The 18,824-nt window shown below is 41.3% G+C and overlaps 1 protein-coding gene and 1 long non-coding RNA gene across 4 annotated transcripts in view; one reads left to right on the forward strand and one right to left on the reverse strand.

The window, feature by feature from the left end:
- Positions 1-16,800, forward strand: part of LOC147155722 (uncharacterized) — a 253,608-nt gene extending 236,808 nt beyond the window's left edge. The window contains exon 7 of one of the 2 annotated variants that reach the window (XM_086065616.1): positions 16,666-16,800. The gene's annotated coding sequence lies outside the window, so the exon portion shown is untranslated. The remainder of the gene's footprint in view (positions 1-16,665) is intronic. The other variant, XM_086065617.1, reaches the window with a different exon arrangement.
- On the reverse strand, positions 840-12,479 carry LOC147155723 (uncharacterized). Of its 2 annotated transcripts, XR_015091960.1 has the most exons (5): positions 12,148-12,479; positions 10,285-10,381; positions 6,389-6,917; positions 1,284-1,407; positions 840-1,210 (listed from the first exon to the last, which is right to left on the reverse strand). It is a non-coding gene; the product is annotated as an uncharacterized LOC147155723 (long non-coding RNA). The 2 variants fall into 2 exon arrangements; XR_015091961.1 differs by lacking the exon at positions 6,389-6,917.
- Positions 16,801-18,824: the final 2,024 nt, after the last annotated feature.

An 18,824-nucleotide genomic window follows, 5' to 3' on the forward strand; every position in this document is an offset into this window, starting at 1 on the left:
GACAAGAATTATAAAAAGGCCAGGCTGAAATTTGCTTAACAAAAACTAACGAAATAAATAAATAAAACTACACGGACGAGCACCACAAATATTTTGACAAAGTCTTATAGACCACTGACACTTTATATATGAAAATAATTCCAGCATTTTTTGTCAATTGCCATTCTATTACTGGCAAAGATGATCAGTGAATATTGCACATTTGAACTTAGTTACCGCTGTTGTTCTTGTTTCTCCCTTCTCCTCATTAGGAGTGTGTTGCTGGTATATTTGTCACTGAACTGACAGATTACATCTGTGCCAAGGCCATGATATATCAGCGACTCTTCCACAAGAGACAATCGCAACAGTTCCTATGGCGATGTCCTTTATTCTATAAATACACGCAGCCAAGGACTGAAAATTTAACCAGGCTGCTGTTTCAAGCTAGCACAATGAGCTCTTCTTTACTGTCTTATTGTTAACCTTTCTCCTCTTGTTTTATTTTCTTGCCTCCCTCCTCATGTTTTTTCTTTTTTTTCATCTATGAAACTCAGGGCGCTTATTAACGAACCGCAAGGCTTCATGTTCTGTACCTCTCTGTTGGTTATTGTTATTTTTGGGTGTTTCTCAGACAAATGTTGACTGTGAAGACAAATTCTTTGTGTTTTTACATACTTGGCCAATACATCTAATTCTGATAATTGACAGTCAAATTCTACTTACTTTATATTGTCTAATTAAATGTGCTCATCGGCTTACAGAACTACTACTGTGTCCGAAAGGAACGTGAGTGGATGAGGGATGGTGGACTCAAATGCAGGGAAAGAGGAATCAAGTGTGATGTGTGGTACTTTTATTAACCATAGTGAGAAAGGTGAGCAGACAATCATGGCAGGACCGGACGTGAGTGGACTGGTCGCCGTGACTGGACTGGACGGGACGCAAGTGGACTGGTCGCCATGACTGGACGGGACGCGAGTGGACTGGTCACCATGACTGGACGGGACGCGGGTAGACTGGTCGCCATGACTGGACAGGACACGAGGAGACTGGTCGCCGTGACTGGAACGAGCATGATGTAACAGGACCTGATTTGCCTTGACTTGACTTGCTGTGGAGTGACTTGACTTGGCTGTGGCGAGGATGACTTGACTGTGGTGATGACTTGGTTAGCTGTGGCGATAACTTGGCGCACGAACTTCCACACATAACATAGGCAATGCACCGACTGGACAAACACAACAGACTGAGGCCCCGTCCACACAAATGCCAGTTTCAATGTATCCTCACAAGTTTCTTACCGCTTAGGCCGTTCGTCCACACGATGGCGCGGTTTCGGAGCTTGAAACCGATCACTTTTGAAACCAGGCTCCAGAGTGGAAAGATTTCAAAACGCCTGAATACACCAACACTAATGAGACGCACCTGGGGAAGGGAAGACACACAGGTTGACGTGGTTAGACATAACGAGACAAGGGAAGAAACCGGGAACACAAGACAAAAAAACACCAGCCACAGACAAAAACAAGAACACTCATAAAAAACAAAAACCCAAACCGAAACATGACACTCTGTCCTTTCAATGATGACTAGTGATCTTCTTTGATGACGAGCAAAAATAGAATTAAGTTTTCTTACTTCATTGTAACAGCTTGCATGATATGCTTTTCCACTACGCTCATACTTGCTTTGCCACAGTTTTACTGGCTCAGTTGATTATCTGAAGCTGTTCTTACGTTACTCGTTCGAAGCTGTATGAAACAATTCAGTTGGAGAGAGCTAACAACAATGGAAAAGGGATGAACGCTTTTTCATACATTATCTCAACTGTCTGTTCTAAAGGTAGACTTGCAATTTAACAGTTGAAGACACACAGTATCGCAAACGCGTTCTAATAAATGAAAACAACCTCGCCTGACTTCTAAAAGTCACTGCATCAGACAGCACGCTGCATGGAACACCCACAATTACTTTAAACCATGAATAATATTAAAACGCTACACATCAAAACAAGTTTGTGTGGTTTGCTGCTGGAATGCAATATGAAAATGATTGAATTACTAACTTAAAAATAAAATGTATTCAAAGCACCAACTCCAAGTGGTATGAACTTAGAAGACAAGACTCTCTACCTCATATCACACAGAGTACCCGTTTTTGACAATGGAAAAGCATCAATAAGCCAGTACAGCCATGACGGGTCTAATAGCTACTGGAGCTTTAATGTTTCTTCTGCTTTTTCCCTTTTTTGGAATTATTAAATCCATCCCTGCTAAAGCTGGTTAAATAATTATTTTAAAATAGCACATCATTAAATAAATCTTTCAGAGTTGAAATAGAATGAAGCTGAAGAAATGTCAGAAATGTGGTCAGCATATCTGCTTCACAGTCGAGAGGTTCTTGGTTTCAACCTTATGCCCTTTTTGTAAACAAACATACAAACTAATTGGGCTGTAAAATCATATTATTATTATTATTATTATCCAGAAAAATAGATATCAGATAAATCTTTGCATTCCATCAGGCACTGTCCAAACTTCCATGGGTGGGTTAATAAATGCAATGTCTTGACTGTAATAATTCATCCTACATATCTTGTCACATGACTATTGCAAAAACACCACTGAAATAGCAACAAAGCGTGAAGGTGCCCTTCCAGATGCCTAAATAAAATGCACATTTCTCCCATTGTAATGGACCGCTAGAACTAAACCTGTTATGATTTCAATGTGATCCCTTGTAGCATGAAGTTGACCCCTTTATCAGTGCAGCCCACTGAATTGAAGTAGTGTGAGAGGTGTTTGTGTTGAGGACAGTTATCATTCATGGCTGCTCGTGGTGGGGGCCTCGGTTTGGAAATACACAGATAATGGCAGCACGAAAGGCACATTATTAAGAAAAGCTGGTGGAGCAGTAGGGTGGTGCCATCAATCAGAAGACGTTTGAGATTTACATCAATCCAGTTTTATAGGAGAGCGTACGCACAATGTGTCTGATCTCCATATTCATATGTAGAACTCTGCGCCGTGTCATTAATAATCCCAAAGATGGTCCATAAAACCAATGGTGTAGCTGTGGAAATTCAATATGAGTATGCGGATGGTGGAGGGCCTAAAAGATGTGTGGGGGGTTTTTTGATTAGGGGACACGGATGGAAAAGTTGATAAGGGGAAGATATAAAAGCAGCCACACATCTGCATCCCTGCTGGAGAGCTTTTGGCGAGGAAGATGAATATGGATTCCCATTAGAAAGCGGATAGTTCATATCCAGGTGATTTGTTACGAGGTATCAGTTGCTCAAATCTCGTCTCCCTTCCGTCTGCGCCGCCACTCCTCAGTTGAAGTCATTTGCGAAACAAGATTCCGACAGACAGCTCAGATTAAAATGCAGTTGGATGAAGTGGCAGGTGGCAATCACCCATTCCCGAACCCTCCCCCTTGCCCTTATTTTACAGAAGTATTATAAAAAACATAGCGAGTGGTAGGACTTTGGGAGCAGTACCCAACCTGATGCTAATGACCTCTGATGAAAAGTTGGGAGATGAGCATATGTGATGAAAATGCAAGCAAGTGCACAGTGAAACCATCAACAATGAGCTTCTATAAGACCCATCCATCATTCCCAGCTTCCCAGCTACTGCTGAGCATTTTTTAACAAAAGCTCAGTGCACATCATGCCACTGATTTGCTTGGGGTGAAGATGCTAACAAGGAGAAAGGACACATGATTGAATTCTGGGTTGAGTTCTTGCACCCCTAGAAACCTTGACATGGTTTCTTAACACGATGCTGCTCATATGCAAATTCTTGAGCTTGGGAAAGATGTGAGTTCCAAATTACGACCAGGGGTTACTACTTATTGTAATTTAGCGACCACTATCGGTCATGTTAAACAGCGAAAAAATACTAACGTGAGACTCGAACCCGGAATGTCTGGTCGGAAAACGAACGTCGATCATACTGAGCTAATAGGCTGGTAATGATCTATAAGTGTTCTTTTTTAGTGTTGACATGTATCAATTTTTTCGCTATTTAACATGGCCGATAGAGGTCGCTAAACTAAAATACGTAACACCTGGTCGTAATTTGGAACATTTCCAAAACAACCAATGTGGCCGTATTAATTGGAGGACTGTCTCCTAATTCTACCTGCTCAAAGTCTAGGAAATACCAAAAGAAAGAAAAGTTAGACTCTGCTTTACGCTAGACTTGCACTGGGAACGAAAATAGGGCCTTCAGTCTTAACTTTAGTGATAAGTAGAGGAGAAGTTGAGCTTTTGAACATGGAGGTTTCGGTCGAAAGAACTAAGTACAAACTTTAAACAACAAATGTGGGCATTCCGGCAGATGTCCGTCAGCCCTTGACGGCTGCCGTTTTTTCTGTCAAATGACTAGAAATGTTTTGTTTTTTTTAAGCACCGATGGAAGTGGGTTTTCATCCGTCAGTGTAATCGACGGACAGTCCGTCAGTACTGGCAGAATGCCCACCGTTGTCTGCCGGTCCTAAAATAGTGGTGATGAAGCGTGGTTACAGTAAAATGACAGGACTGACGATTATACAGTTGAAAAAATAATGGACTGACGATGACGGAAGGGTGCCCAGGGCGCTAATGAATAACGTACCAGCAACATTCAGTAAGTTTCCCATCTCAGTTTGTCAAACTTTTCGCATTTATAAGAAAAAAAGTGAGAAAAGTGCAGATATGAACACTATACACTCATCAAAATATGTAATCTGCTGTTACTCTCAGTCCAATAGCTTCGCTGGTCACTTCATATCGAGACAAGGTCAACATGTTTGCCCAAGGAGGAGATATGTAAAGGTCAAAAGTTTATCTTGGAGAAAGAAAAGCCCTATTCAGGCCTGGCATCCACAGATGGACAATGGATGAAGATGGAGATCACGACCACACAATGCTGCTGACCTCAGTCGCTCTGCAACATTCACTCCTGCTTTCACCTTCATATCTTTCCACCCGCTTCTTGGTGTTTTTTCAGCGAATCAATAAGACCCGTATAGAACGGCTGACTTGAAATTAGCTGGGAAAAGTAATGACAAAAAATATCAATAAGTGTAGATAATGTGACTCCAAACGTCTTTATTGCTGTGGCTGTAATGGAAAGCCATTACTGTTTTACTGCCGAATTCCCTAACCAGTTGTAATTGCAATATTATAGCCTATTACAGAGCAGTTGTGATATTTTTATTGATGCAACATCTATATTTCCTCTCAGTGGAATGAGCCAAACATTAATAAACAGTAAGATACTCAAGACTCCCTATGTTTGTAAAAGTAGCAAAGCAGCTACTTATTTTCCAACATGTTCCAACACAAACCTCAAATCTTTTTTCTTTTTTTTTTATTAAATCTTCTTTAACCAGTGGCAAGTTCAAACATAGACTCACGTGTAATTTATCCCTTTCAGTGTTTCTCCAAGTGTCACATTATGTTTACAAGAGTTCCTGAAGCTTTTGTTAAGCACGTGCACAGAGATCAGTATGTGTGTGTTTACAGTGGCTCATGATGATACATCCTGCCAGGCATCTCAAATATGCAGGTGACCACTTATGTTCCATTGCGGCGTGCCATGCAGCAGGAACGCCAAGAAAAATAGTGAGAAGCTACTATAAACATTGATATGTATAGCCTGATGAATGTGAAGCAGTGTTACATAAGCCAGAGCTATTCAGTTGGTGGGGCGGGCCTCAGAACAGACTTGACGTAGGTGCCTAAGAGAGATGTTTAACGCAAGCTGACTGTCAAAACACCTGACATGCTGCAACCTGCCACATTTGCTAAGAATGTGTCGGCAAGGGCTCTCTTCAGCGTAGTATTACAGCTATATTGCACAACGTGCTGACTTAAAAGCAGTCAAAATGATACATGTGTTTGGACGTCATTGCAAGGAGTCGAATCCAGTGGTCAGCTGCCACAAAAACGGGCTGGATTGTGACGAGCAGTCTAATGATATGCAGGACAGTTTTAAGAAGAGCAAAACAAAAGCAGTTGTGATCCAGGCCTCCTCCATGTGATCCTGGATAAGCACCTGTTTTGATTCCGCACCAATATCTTGGCATACCCAACGTTTGTGTTGAGGACCAGAGATGGGCAGTGTAGTCTAGATACCAACTGTAAGGAACCCACTCTGGCGCTATGTCCCACATACCAAGGAGTGAAACTCAACTGGCAGTTCACATATATACACTATACCAAAGTTCGACATGCCAAACTATCAGCAGCCTACTGAGATGCCAGGCTGGTTCGTCTTGGTGTGCTAGGATCTCCACTTTCCCTACAAGTGCTTTTGTACTGGCGGACTCTGTATTGGTTCGCTGTGGTGACAAAGGAGCTGAGTTGAAAGGCAAAGCTCTTGATTTACCGGTCAATCTACAATCCTACCCTCACCTGTGGTCACGAGCTGTGGGTCGTGACCGAAAGAACAAGATTCCGGATACAAGCAGCCGAAATGAGTTTCCTCTGCAGGTTGTCCAGGCTCTGCCTTAAAGATAGGGCAAGAAGCTCGGTTATCCGGGAGGGGCTCAGAGTAGAGCCGCTGCTCCTCCACGTTGAGAGGAGCCAGTTGAGGTGGTTTGGGCATCTGGTTCGGTTGCCTCCGTGTTCCGGGCATGTCCCATTGGCGGGAGGCCCCGGAAACGACCCAGGACATGCTGGAGAGACTATGTATCTCGGATGGCCTGGGAACAACTTGGGAACCCGCCGGTGGAGCTGGTTGAAGTGACTGGGGAGAGGGAATTCTAGGCTTCTCTGCTAAAGCTACTGCCCCTGCGACCTAACCTCGGATAAGCGTCAGGTAATGGATGGACGGATGGATGGATGCTTTTGTACTGCAACTCTTAGGGCCTCAGCGTTTAAATTCCCATCCTTCACCCCTACGTTGCAGTTTTGATGGCTCTGACTTGGACCTCCTTGAAGCCTGGAACAGAAGATGGAAACAAACTGTAAAACCAAATCAGATCTGTGATCAATACTCAATCTACCTATGGATATTTGGACCTAAAAGCGCTTGATGAACATGCAGTCCAGTGGCTGTCCACGGAGCGCTAGCAAACCATTGAGAGGATTGGCGCTTCAGCGTTTACAGTCCAGTAGAGTGTTTACAACATGCAAGAATCAATATGAATTCATAAAGACAGAAGTGTCTTCTGCCCATGTTTAGTTTTCACTCATGGCTGCATGGTTTACTTCAATTGTTGCTCTACCAATTAAAACAGCTCATCAGAGACCGATGGCATAGTTTGTCTAATTAGTAGCCACAGGCCATGTTGGAAATCTCTGAAGCCAATAAGAGCAAGTCATCACAAGCCCAGTTGCTAATGTGTGTTTCCAAACTTGGCAAGTTCACAATTCAGTTTTATTTTAGACTCAGACTGTCATTATATGTAGCGAAACATCTTGGAATACCCCATAGTCGCAGACATTCAAAATAAATAAATATCACAAGAAGTCAGCGCATTGAGCATCAGAGACATGTTGTGTTTGTCTTCATGGTCATAAGCGTAGTGATGACCATAAAACGGTAACACAAAAAATGATACACGTTTTCTGTCAAGCTTCTAAGAATCTAAGGTGCTCAATGTGTTTAGATCATTTGTCAAGGTTAATGCTTACCAGGAGTATAGGAGTACACACTCCTGTCATAACATAGTCATGATTACTATGTTGAAACACCAGCATATACTGTAGACAGGCACAAAGGTTGTCTTTCCATTTTAGGGTGTTCTGGGTCTTGGGCGAGCTTGGGGGTTGTGAAAGTTCATCATCCGGACGCTGAGTTTGTGGAGTTAGCCAAGGCTTTATTGATAGCTTGAAACCCCAAATTTGTATCGATATTTATATATAGATAGTCGATGTCAATGGAAAAAAGAAAATCTATCTTTAGTGACTATTAAATTCTTGAGCTTGGCTGAGGATTGCAGGATTGGTTAAAAATTCTAACTGGGAGAACTCTTGAGCTCAACATGTATGAGAATTGACCTCAGCTTTCGTATTAAGCATCTGGTACTGTTTTAAATGTATCGGATTCCTGAAAGTTTGAAGCTTTATTTATCACAACTTATAGAGCGGTTAAGCGCAATCAAATTCTGCATTTAGCAGCACCGGACAAAGCATTGCATCTGGTTCAGGCCACTGCTGGAGTCCACTTGGGCTGCCAATGGATCTTCCATGGGAAATCCATGGACAATTGTCAGTAATAAGAAAGAAACGGAATTGGCCAAGCAATTTCAACACCAAATGATGATATTAGCTACACATAGGAATGGAAGCTGCAATGTACATTATATATGCCAACCAATCCAAAGTGTATTTGGCCTTTCGCCCAAAGCGGTTGGGACAGTCTCAAGCCCCCTTGCAAACCTCAACAGAATGAGCGACAGAAATTGATGGATGGATCCTACAGTAAACAATCAATCAGTAGATCTGCTTGTTCACTGCTTAAAATCCAGCAAACATCATCATAAAATACAGAGTATACAGTAAATAGGAGCAAAGTGTTCACCTTGGGCCCTTTACCCTTTCACCCGTCCTCCCTTGACAGCATCTACTGCTCCATCCTGTATCAAAGCGATGACACTGCGCTGTTGAACCAGTGGATGTTAAATCGTGTCCCAAGGCACCAGCTGGCATGCAAACACACTTCGCACTTCCCTCCTAAGTGAGCCTCTTGTTTTCCATCTATTCTCCAGGAGAGCAGTGGAGTGATATGGTGAGGGAGGTAGGGCAATCGAGGGCAAGGGCGGTGCGAGGAGGGGCAGGCTAACAGGCAAACACTAAAGGTTACCATCCCCATTTCACATCAAATATCAAGGACACTAGTAATTACCGCATACAGCTGAGAGGTTCCGACACGGGCCTTGACTATCTTTTCTATCTACCCTTGTGATGGCCTGAGCTGGAACACAAGGAGCTCACTCTGAATGGGGTGACGACAAAAAAAAAAGCATGAAAATGACAGATGCTAATTGGGATTCTCCCAAAGTGCAGTTGTAGCCTAATTGCATGTCAGGATGGTGTCCGGTTATTCCCGTGTTTCTGTTTGGCTTCTCAAGGAAATAGATTTCTCAGTGGATTTGATTCCACCTGTGCTGTGCAAACACTCTCCTCTCAACGTTTTCAATGTCACGCGGCATAATGCAAGTTAAAGACCTTACGAGTCACCGATGTAGGTTGTAGGTTTATTAGTTTGAAGGTTACTTACATAAGGTCTCACAGAGAAGGGAACTAAAAAAGTGAGGATGCCGAGGAGAAAGCCATAGCTCTTATTAGCATCCTTGTGTGACTCAGTGTTGCATGTGGTTGGGGTTGCTGAATAAGCACAGGGTGTGAGAGTGTGAATTTCTACTTGTCGGCTTTGTGGGTGGGCAAGTGCTAACTGGACTAATACGGAGTCAACCCGTAAAGTGAGGGAGGGGGGGGGGGGATTTGCGCCCTGGTTTGGAAGACCAGACACATTGTGAAATTCCCAGATTAGCGCACTGTAAAAGGAGGAGAATGCTAAAAACTCTGCTGGTCAGCAGGCCCAGTTGGGATAAGCATGCTTTATTATTGAGATTGTTCAGCGTGTCTGCCAGTGACTGATAGCGCGAGGATGACATGACGTCCAGTCGTGACGTTGGCCTGCCTGCCTGCCTGCTCCTGCTCCACACTGACCCACATATCACACCTAGGTACTGAAAGTCCCAAATAACAACGCTAAAATCTTTCAGGGCTGCTAATGAATTCTCACAATGGGTCAGCCTGCTGCGGGTTGATGTCAAACGTTGCAAGTTGAGTTCCCTCATCGAGAAGAAAGAACTTTGTAGTGGCACAGAAGCAAACTTGAGCAGCTAAAGTGCCTGAGCTCAAAATGAGAAATCCAGCCGTGCAGCACACCTGAGCTAAAAATAGCCACGATGCAAAAGTGAGAGCGGTGCGTGTGAGCCGGGTGCAAGTCACCAGCGGAGAATGATCAATTAGGTGCCGGTGTGGGTACCGCACACGCTGTCATGGCTTATTTGGCTTGGTGTTGTCATTCTTGTTATTTACTGAGCCCGGGCCATTTGGGGAAAGAGGTGGTTTTCGTCTTGCGCTGTGTAGCCCTCCCTCATAATGTTCCCAAGGGATGCCAGCCATGTCTCCTGTCATTAGAAGAAGTGTGTTTGATTCAGGCAAGCAGCGCGCTGTGCGTTTCAGTCATTGGAAAGCCGTCTGCCTGCTCGGTTTGTGTGTTGTGGGATGGAAGCAGTGGCTTGTGTCATTGCTCTCTGGGGCATTCGCGTGACCCTGTTTGCTTGTGTGTTTACCTGTCTGCTCCAGTCTGCCAGCTTGTCTGTCCGTCTTTATATGTCACCTTGCAGCACCAGTGTAGCGGACCTCATGTTGTCTGTCCCCTTGTTCAGCCTCAGAATGACACAAAGGAACACACGCTTTATTAATAGTATGCCTTTTTTTTGGTGCATTTTTTTTCTCTGTTGTTAGAAACTAGGGTGGTGCTTCATAAAATTTGCTTTGATGAGGTTGAAGTGAGACAGTTAGGTAGCAAACTAGCTGTCTAGATAGCTAACTAGCTAGCCAGATAGTTATCTGGTTATTGGCTAGATAGCTATCTAGCTAGCTCACTAAGTAGCTAGATAGTTATTTAGTTAGTAATCTAGCTAGCTAGTTAGCGATGTATCCAACTAGCTAGCTCGTATTGTAGTCAAATGTGGGTTATAGCAAGAGGTTGACGAAGTCTAGTTGTGTGTTATATAAGAATAACCAAGTAGCCTGACTTATTATACTTACTATATTTTGTACACTTCTTATGTATTTTTTACATGCGTTAATCTATTTTTTATGACACTTATCCTCATGTGGACTGGGGAGACCGTGGACTGGTCACCAGCCAATCGCAGGGCACATTTACACAAAACACCATTGCATTCTAGTAATATAATGATTTTTAACTTGGGAAAAATATTTGTTTACTATATGACTTTTCCTTGTAGTGGAAAACAAATATTCTTGAAAAAAAGTATTACTTCTTTCCCATTGCCACTTTTGTCTTATAACATTGCAAATATATTCTTCTAATTTATTGGTTGTTTTTTTTTAATTTTTAGTATGTCGCTAAACGCCTTCATAATGATGCAATGTTAACTATAGCCGCACTTAGTACGATACATGATCTGACAGCAATCAACTGTTAATCAAAACCATTGTTATGTTTGATGTGACAAAATGATAGTGATTCGGCTTTTGTATTTGTGTTATTGTGCAAGAATACACTGTGTTGAGAAAAAAATTGATACATTCAATTGCTCAAATAATTGTATCAACCTGCAAAAGCAATACTTTTTATTTGCTGACATAAGACCACTCTGTGTTTTACTATATATAAAATGGAATATGGTGGAAATATTGTAGTTACTACATTTTCCCCCAAAGATAACCTCCAAATATCCCTATTTTGTATATAATTGCTCATGAACGAATAACACAAGTCATCAGGTTTCATTTGTGCATTAACACTGTAAAGCTACAGCATATTCAAAGTATATTAAACTAGTAATATAATAATGTGAATATGTTGTATGAGAAAGTGAATTGTTCTTAACACAACAACAGTAGCACAGATAACCAAAAACTAAAATGCAATCATTACATCATCACAGTTTTAAGAAATCCGCTAATAAATAAATAAATAAATATATATATATATATATATATATATATGAGTTACTTGGTAAAGACAGTTCTCTGCATATGTGTTTCTTTATCCCTGGAGGTAGTGCGATGGAATAATTCACCACTCATCCTGTTTCCAGTAAAGTGCCACGAGGAGCAACATGTTTCATTGGAAAGCAGTCATGAGATATGAATGAGTCATTCTCAGCTGGGCAAAGGTATCTGCTGAGGGGAAGGAGAGAAGGACATTCTCTATCATGGATGATAATCACCTGATTGCTGCAACCACCGTTATGATGTGTACAAACTGGGCCACATGCTGTTTAATGAGGAACTTGATGGGTATTTGTTTAATATGCTTAAACGAGTCAAGCGGAAGTAAGTAAAAGGACAGTGGCATCATTGAGGATTTAATTATATTTAGAACATAACATTAGCTTTTTAATTAATTTTTTGGTGAGGGAATAACATTTGAATTGTTGTTGGATCAAAGTGCTTACCCAAGTAAAGATGATATCCATTATTTAAGCTTGGGGAGGAAAGGACGATTATGCTTTACAAAACTCACAACGGAAGCCCACAAAAGGAAATTACATCACAGGTTATAAATCGAAACAAGTGTTTGGTGTAGGGTTTCCTTTTGACAGACAGAGAAGGCAGGTGAGCAACAGGGAAAAAGGGGGAGGCCTGCAGAAGGGAGGAGCTTACAACAGGAAGTGCCAATGACACACAGATCAAATAAATGACATAACTGTTCAAAGTTCAACAACCTTCAGTGGCCGGTGAGGTCATAACGAATAGGATTTGTTACTTTGGCAACAGCAGGCTTGTTAAGTTGCCCACTAAGAGTGTCCTAATGTACAGACAGCCGCTGAGTCAACAGTGTCTGTTTGGAGTCAACCTTTAAAAGTCACGACCTTGGCGAAAGGTGCAGGAGAGCTGATGTGTTTCCTATACACGGCGGCTTCCTAAAGTTCACACACGGCATTAGCCGTGGGTCATCAGCTTTCCTGACAATAACACAATTATGATTAACTGCACTCCTGAATATTTCCCCATGTCCATTCTTTACAAGTCCTTGTATTCCGGCATGAAATTGGAATCCCGATATGATGACCCAAAGGCTTACTCGCAGCGCTTTTGCTGCTTTAAAGTTTCACTTTTAAAACAGACGGTCATTCATTACAAACTTAACCAAGTGGAAAAAGTCCCACTTTGTCTGCTTTAAAGAGAATAAAAGCACTCGTCCTCTCTTAAATTGCCGTCGTAATGCTCATCAATCCTATCATCAGTGCAGCAAAGGAGTCGGTTAACTGATCCGTGACAGAGATCTGTGGCAATAAATGATAGATCTCAGTCTGGATAAGCATGATAAGCAAGTCACATTGTTCACTGTTGTGTGAGGACACCCCACTGTGGGCAAAGGCCTTCTTCTTAATGCACAGATAGAGACGTCAGCAGATAAAAGGGACGTGCACGGGCTAAACTGTTCAAATGTGAGCGTCAAACATAAAAACCATGACGGCAAACGCAACTAAGATCATGTCAGAAAACTTTAATGACATTTCATTATTAGTGATATACAGAAAAGAAGATGTTGACATTAAAAAAATGTTGCTGGTCCGTCATTTTTTAAAGCCGAACCAAACTGTAATTGTCAGTCCGTCGTTTTATTTCAACCACGTTTCCATCACCACTATTTTAGGTCAGTACTGTACGTCATTCGTCTACAAAACGGGCATCCGTCAGCGATGGCTTGACGGTTACACTAACGGACAAAAACCCACTTCTGTCAGTGCTTAGTCCGCCATTTTTTTAAGGTTCTCATCATTTGTCAGAAAATGTGACATACTGACAGATGCCCACCTCTGTGGAAATTGAGGAGTTGAACTCTAAATGCTTGAATAATGGAGAATAACACCTACAATCAAAATTCCAACTCCGAAATGAATTTCCTCAAAAAGGTGTTCGTCATTCGCCAGCGGCCGGCCCGGCAGTCCGTCATCATCAGTCCGTTATTATTTCGGTCCAGTCCATCACCCAGTCATCGCTATTTTAACCGCATTTCCATCATCGCTAAATTACAGTTCGTCACCGCTATTTTTTTACCGTCAGTAAAAAAATAAATAATAATGTTTACAAAGGTAACCGCACAATTGTATATATTTAGAAGCAGTTAGACAAATAAAAACAACACACATAATAAAAGACTTATACTATTGTTTCCTCCTCTTCCTTAGAATGAATTCTTGTCTTTGCTTTTCGGGTTAGTGACGGTTCAGGTGATGGCCGAAAGTTGTTTATTCGATCATTTTTCCGTCAGTCCGCCAGCGAAACAGGAGTCCTTCAGTAACAGACTGACGGACCTTCAGACTGTCCTGAAACACAGTGTTTATGCCCACTTCTGCCCAGATCCAAACCATCAACCTCAGAATCATGAGGCAGACGAACCATTGTTTCGTGACAAAACCCAAAATGCCTTAGTTCCTAACTTCCTTCCATTTGAATTTCCAGCCACTGTATTGCGAGTGAACACAGTGAAACTAGTTCATTATTGACTCAAGTCTGTATTTAGTAACAGTAAAATTCCAGACATAATCCAGGCCAGGTGAGACAACAATCACCTGGCTGTGGAATGAGTGATAAACGATGACTACAATATGTACAACATGTTTCCTGCAACGCAGCATTTAAACTATGAGCCGGCGCTATGTGCTTCTACTCACGTACGAGGAATGCGGGAGTGGGCCGTCTTCAACTGGGTGATAGTTTGCCTGACCAAAGCACGTTAAACTTATGGTCATGGTAAGCTCATCAGAACCCCCAACCAGACATAACCCCTTCGCTTTTTCTCCCACAGAATGTGTACAATGTCTATATCCCAGTTTGCTAATCAGCGGCTTGAATGTCTGTTTATACCACGGCCTCAATAAATACCACCCCCAAGAGGACTGGTTCCCACAGAGGTTGGCAGAAAATAATAAAATACCCAGCATTCCTTCACTAAGTATAATATAGTAGGCCTGAGTTGTTGGCATTAATGGAAGGAAAAACAACATGTAGCCCCGGAATGCACCACCCTGTGTGAAACAAGGACTATTGAACTGTCCCACTGATTTTCCAGCACCTTTAAGATCTGCCGCTGAAATCTCTTTGTGCGTGACTGCAATGCTCAAACAAAGTTGAAATCCTCTCGGTGCATGTGACGCTTATCGCGTTTGCCGACTGTAGTTTTGAGGGAGAGCACACGGGTTAAGTGTAGCAAGGGAGTATTTGAAATGAAAATCGGTTTCATTTGAACGTAGAAAGCACTCAAGGCAAACCAAAGATAGGAAGCGGACACTGTTTCTATTCACTTGCGCGATATTCACAAGACTATGTGACAAAGCCAGCATGGTTACAGGCACTTTCCTGTTAATGAGTGTGCAGAACTAAACATTTTGACTGCATTTTGCTTTGCAGAATGCTGATTTACCCTATCTATCTATCTATCTATCTATCTATCTATCTATCTATCTATCTATCTATCTATCTATCTATCTATCTCTCTATCTATATCTATCTATCTATCTATCTATCTGGTAGCTAACTAGCTAGACAGATAGATAACCATTTTGCTAGTGAGATAGATATCTCGCTAGCTAGCTAGCTAGAGAGACAGCTATATAGCCATTTAGCTAGCTAGCTAGATATCTATCGCACTTCAACCCTATCAAACACACCTACATCTGCAATTTTATTTCATTTTTGTGACCTTTTAAATTGTGTATGGTTCTTTGTCCGTTTGTATTTACATTATCTGTTGAATACTGTTTTTGTTTAGTGTTTGTCATTTTTACTACAAAGACTAATTTTAAACTTTGTATGATTTTGTTGAGTTACTTGAGAACCCCGGGAAGACTAGTGACCACTTTTTGGAAGCGAATGGGATCCTAATAAAGAAATAACACCTTTGGGAGTGAACAAAAAAACAAACAAAACAAAAAATCAAGACAAAACACACACAGATACACAACTTCATAAGTCAAAACTGAACCATCCACCAACTATTTTAAATTTTCAAGTCTGGTCTATTGTGTTTTTAGACTTTATATGGTTTACGTTAATCAGTAACTGCACAATGTGGTTCAATATCTGAATTAAAGAATAAAAGACATTCTTCGATTTAAATCCGGCGTTGTTTTTGCTGACAAGTCAGGCAGAATATTTATGCTTCCTAACTGGTGGCTACCAGCCATTCGGCCTCAGGAAAATTTAATGCAGGGTCGTTGCACTATTTAGCACAAATACTAATGAGGTTTACATTTTTAAAATGTACTGAAAAGCTTTAACCATATAATCGCTCTGGAAGTTAATTAAAATTGTATGAACATTTCCATTCACAACTTTTAAGGGAGAAATGCTGTTGTTTCAATTTGCCTTCTCTTAGGCAATATTGTTTTTTTTGTTTTTTTTAAGTCATGCTCGGGGTTAATAATGATTACATGCTATGCGGTGCTTAGATTTATGGCGACATACCAGCATAAATGCGTACATTCCTTTGCACTAATAAGGTGATGTTTGTGTACTAACATGCTGCAGGAGGATGAACATGAACGCATGTTAGACAAAAGACTCAAATCACCCTGGTTCAATATGACATACAAAGTAGAGTATGAAACCAAATTTGAACCCTAATTGGTCACATACAGACAAGTCAGGTCAAAATTGGGGGTGACCAGATTTTCAAAATGAGGCTACTGTTTTGCTGTAAATCAAATACTGTAGTTTATGAGCGTTAGCATTTGTAATTGTGGAGTCCAAATCAAAAGACTATTTACTGCATTTGAGCGCAGCCACAATCCCAAATTCTATATCATATTGGAGGCGGACAATATTGATTACCCCCTCAATGTATCAGGAAGCTGATGTATGGTTGTGCTCTGAATGCAAGCACACAGACCAATTCATGAAGCACCATCACCAAACATCACAAGAGCCTCCTGACTGATTGCTATGTCTGATGCATGTCTGTTCAGCCGCTGAGACACGCACGCACTTGTGGGCAGGGCAGCACTCTTCATCTTCAAGGTCAAGAGCCAAGATCGTTGACTGATGGAAGTGAGACCACGCGGCCCATCGTATACACGTGTTGATCCGTCCCCAGACGTGAAACCGACGTCACATTAAAGCATCGTTGAATTTCAACCAGAGGATCTCATTTGTGTGTTTTTGTGTTATGTGTGTGCATATGATGCGGAGGGACACATTTGGGGGCTGGACAAACCTCATCCTTGCCAAGTATGTAATCCAAGCCCAGGCCAATGATTATCTCCCCTCCCTGCAAGCGCTGACTAAATTCTGATTTATGATTTGAATGAATATTGATTTTCCAGGAGACCCCCCCCCCCATCCTCCCCCCCACACCCCAACCCAAACCCGTCCTCTCTCGCTCTCCATCCATTCATCCTTTTAACAAAAGAGTGAATGATATATGTGCATTGATTTCCAATCAATTATTTTTTATTTTCATTTTATTTAAGCCTGGACAAATTTCAGTGGCCCCCGCAGAGGGCAATGCATCTCTATCAATAGTGATGTACCTCATTACTAACTGGCCTTCTGATAGTTGGCGGGGAAATAATGAGCAAAGGTTTATTTCGGAATCTGTCATGCCGGCATAAACATTGCCGGGCGATAAATTTGTCGCTGCAGCCTTTTTACGTGACACTCATAAACAAATATGCTAAATGAACATGTCAGCTCATTTTTAGACCAAATCTTGCTCTTTAACCCTTTAAAGGGCACCTCGGTGAAATGCTTGACCATTATTGAACTACATTACAAGACTCTTTGACTTGACATATGTTATCCTAATATTATATATATATATGCCTTCTTAAAATAAACGCCTGCGTCATTTTTCCAGATTTTTCTGGAAACAGAAAGAAAAAAAAAGAAAAGAAACATTTGCGTCATGAAGAGATGATTTGGGGGGGGATGCAAAAAAAATGACACGCAATTATTTTAAGGGTGATGATATACAGTACAACGTATCCAAATAACAGTACAAATATAATCATAATAATTTTTCATGATAAATCATTTCACTGTCTGTGATGAACTGTAATGCCTTACAAAAAAAGTGAACTGTCTTTTATTCACTTCCCTTCCATGTTAAGAACTTATGAGAACTTTGGCTTGCCTTTCATATAATAATTATAACAACTCACTTATTTTTCTCTTCGTTGTTTTAAGAAAAATCACACGGTTGCCTTACAGTTTCTTTACCTCCAAAATTAAATAATGTATTAATTTTTTGGGGGGAAACCACTTTTTTTTTTTTAATTCATTGAGCAGTGATTCCATGTAAATTCATCAGTGCTTTCCCCTGGATGCAATTGATAATTGGTGACTAATCCAACATACAGTAGTGACTTCTGCGCATTAACTTTTATGGGTACAGTAGTTAAATGGCAGTGACCTGATTATTTCAACTCTGAGTCGCAGGTCATTAAATGCAACACATGGATGCTCAGAAGTAGTCAAATGTCCCTTATCATTACGTTATTTACATCTACTCCAATCCAGCACACAGTCAATTCTGTAGAGTGAATTTGACTCTATTGAGAGTGGGACCAAATAGACTCAGGTTTGGAGTAGGCTAATATTTACACTTGGAAGAGAGTAAAATAAAGAATTGGAAAACAATAGAATAAATAAATAAAAGTCGGTCAAGGGTTGACTAATGAAATCACGACCTTCAACTTGGGAGACTCATTCTATGCCACTCCTACTGTTTGATTATATCCAAGTGGTTGGAGCTACGAAGATTCCAGATGACGCACGCGATATACTAACACACAGCAGGAGTGGCATAGCTCAGGTAATAAATAGAGTGGCAGGCTCCCAAGCTGAAGGTCGTGAGTTCGTTCCTTACCCTTTGAGTTACTTTCCTCCCCCCCCCCCCCAATTCTTTATTTTACTCTCTTCCAAGTGTAAATATTACTCAAACTGAGTCTATTTGGTCCCACTCTAAATGGAGTAAAATTTACTCTAAATATAGTCAAATTTACTCTACAGAATGTACTGTGCTCTACTGACTGATAAATGTGAGAAAAATCTGTGAGAGTTACCGAAAACTTAGCGCAACATCGGAACATTGACTTCTTATTTTAGGTGACCATTGAGAGACTTG

The sequence above is a fragment of the Leptonotus elevatus genome, chromosome 21 (genome assembly GCF_054856555.1).
Source record: "Leptonotus elevatus isolate MCC_2025b chromosome 21, RoL_Lele_1.0, whole genome shotgun sequence".
Classification (NCBI taxonomy): Eukaryota; Metazoa; Chordata; class Actinopteri; order Syngnathiformes; family Syngnathidae; genus Leptonotus; species Leptonotus elevatus.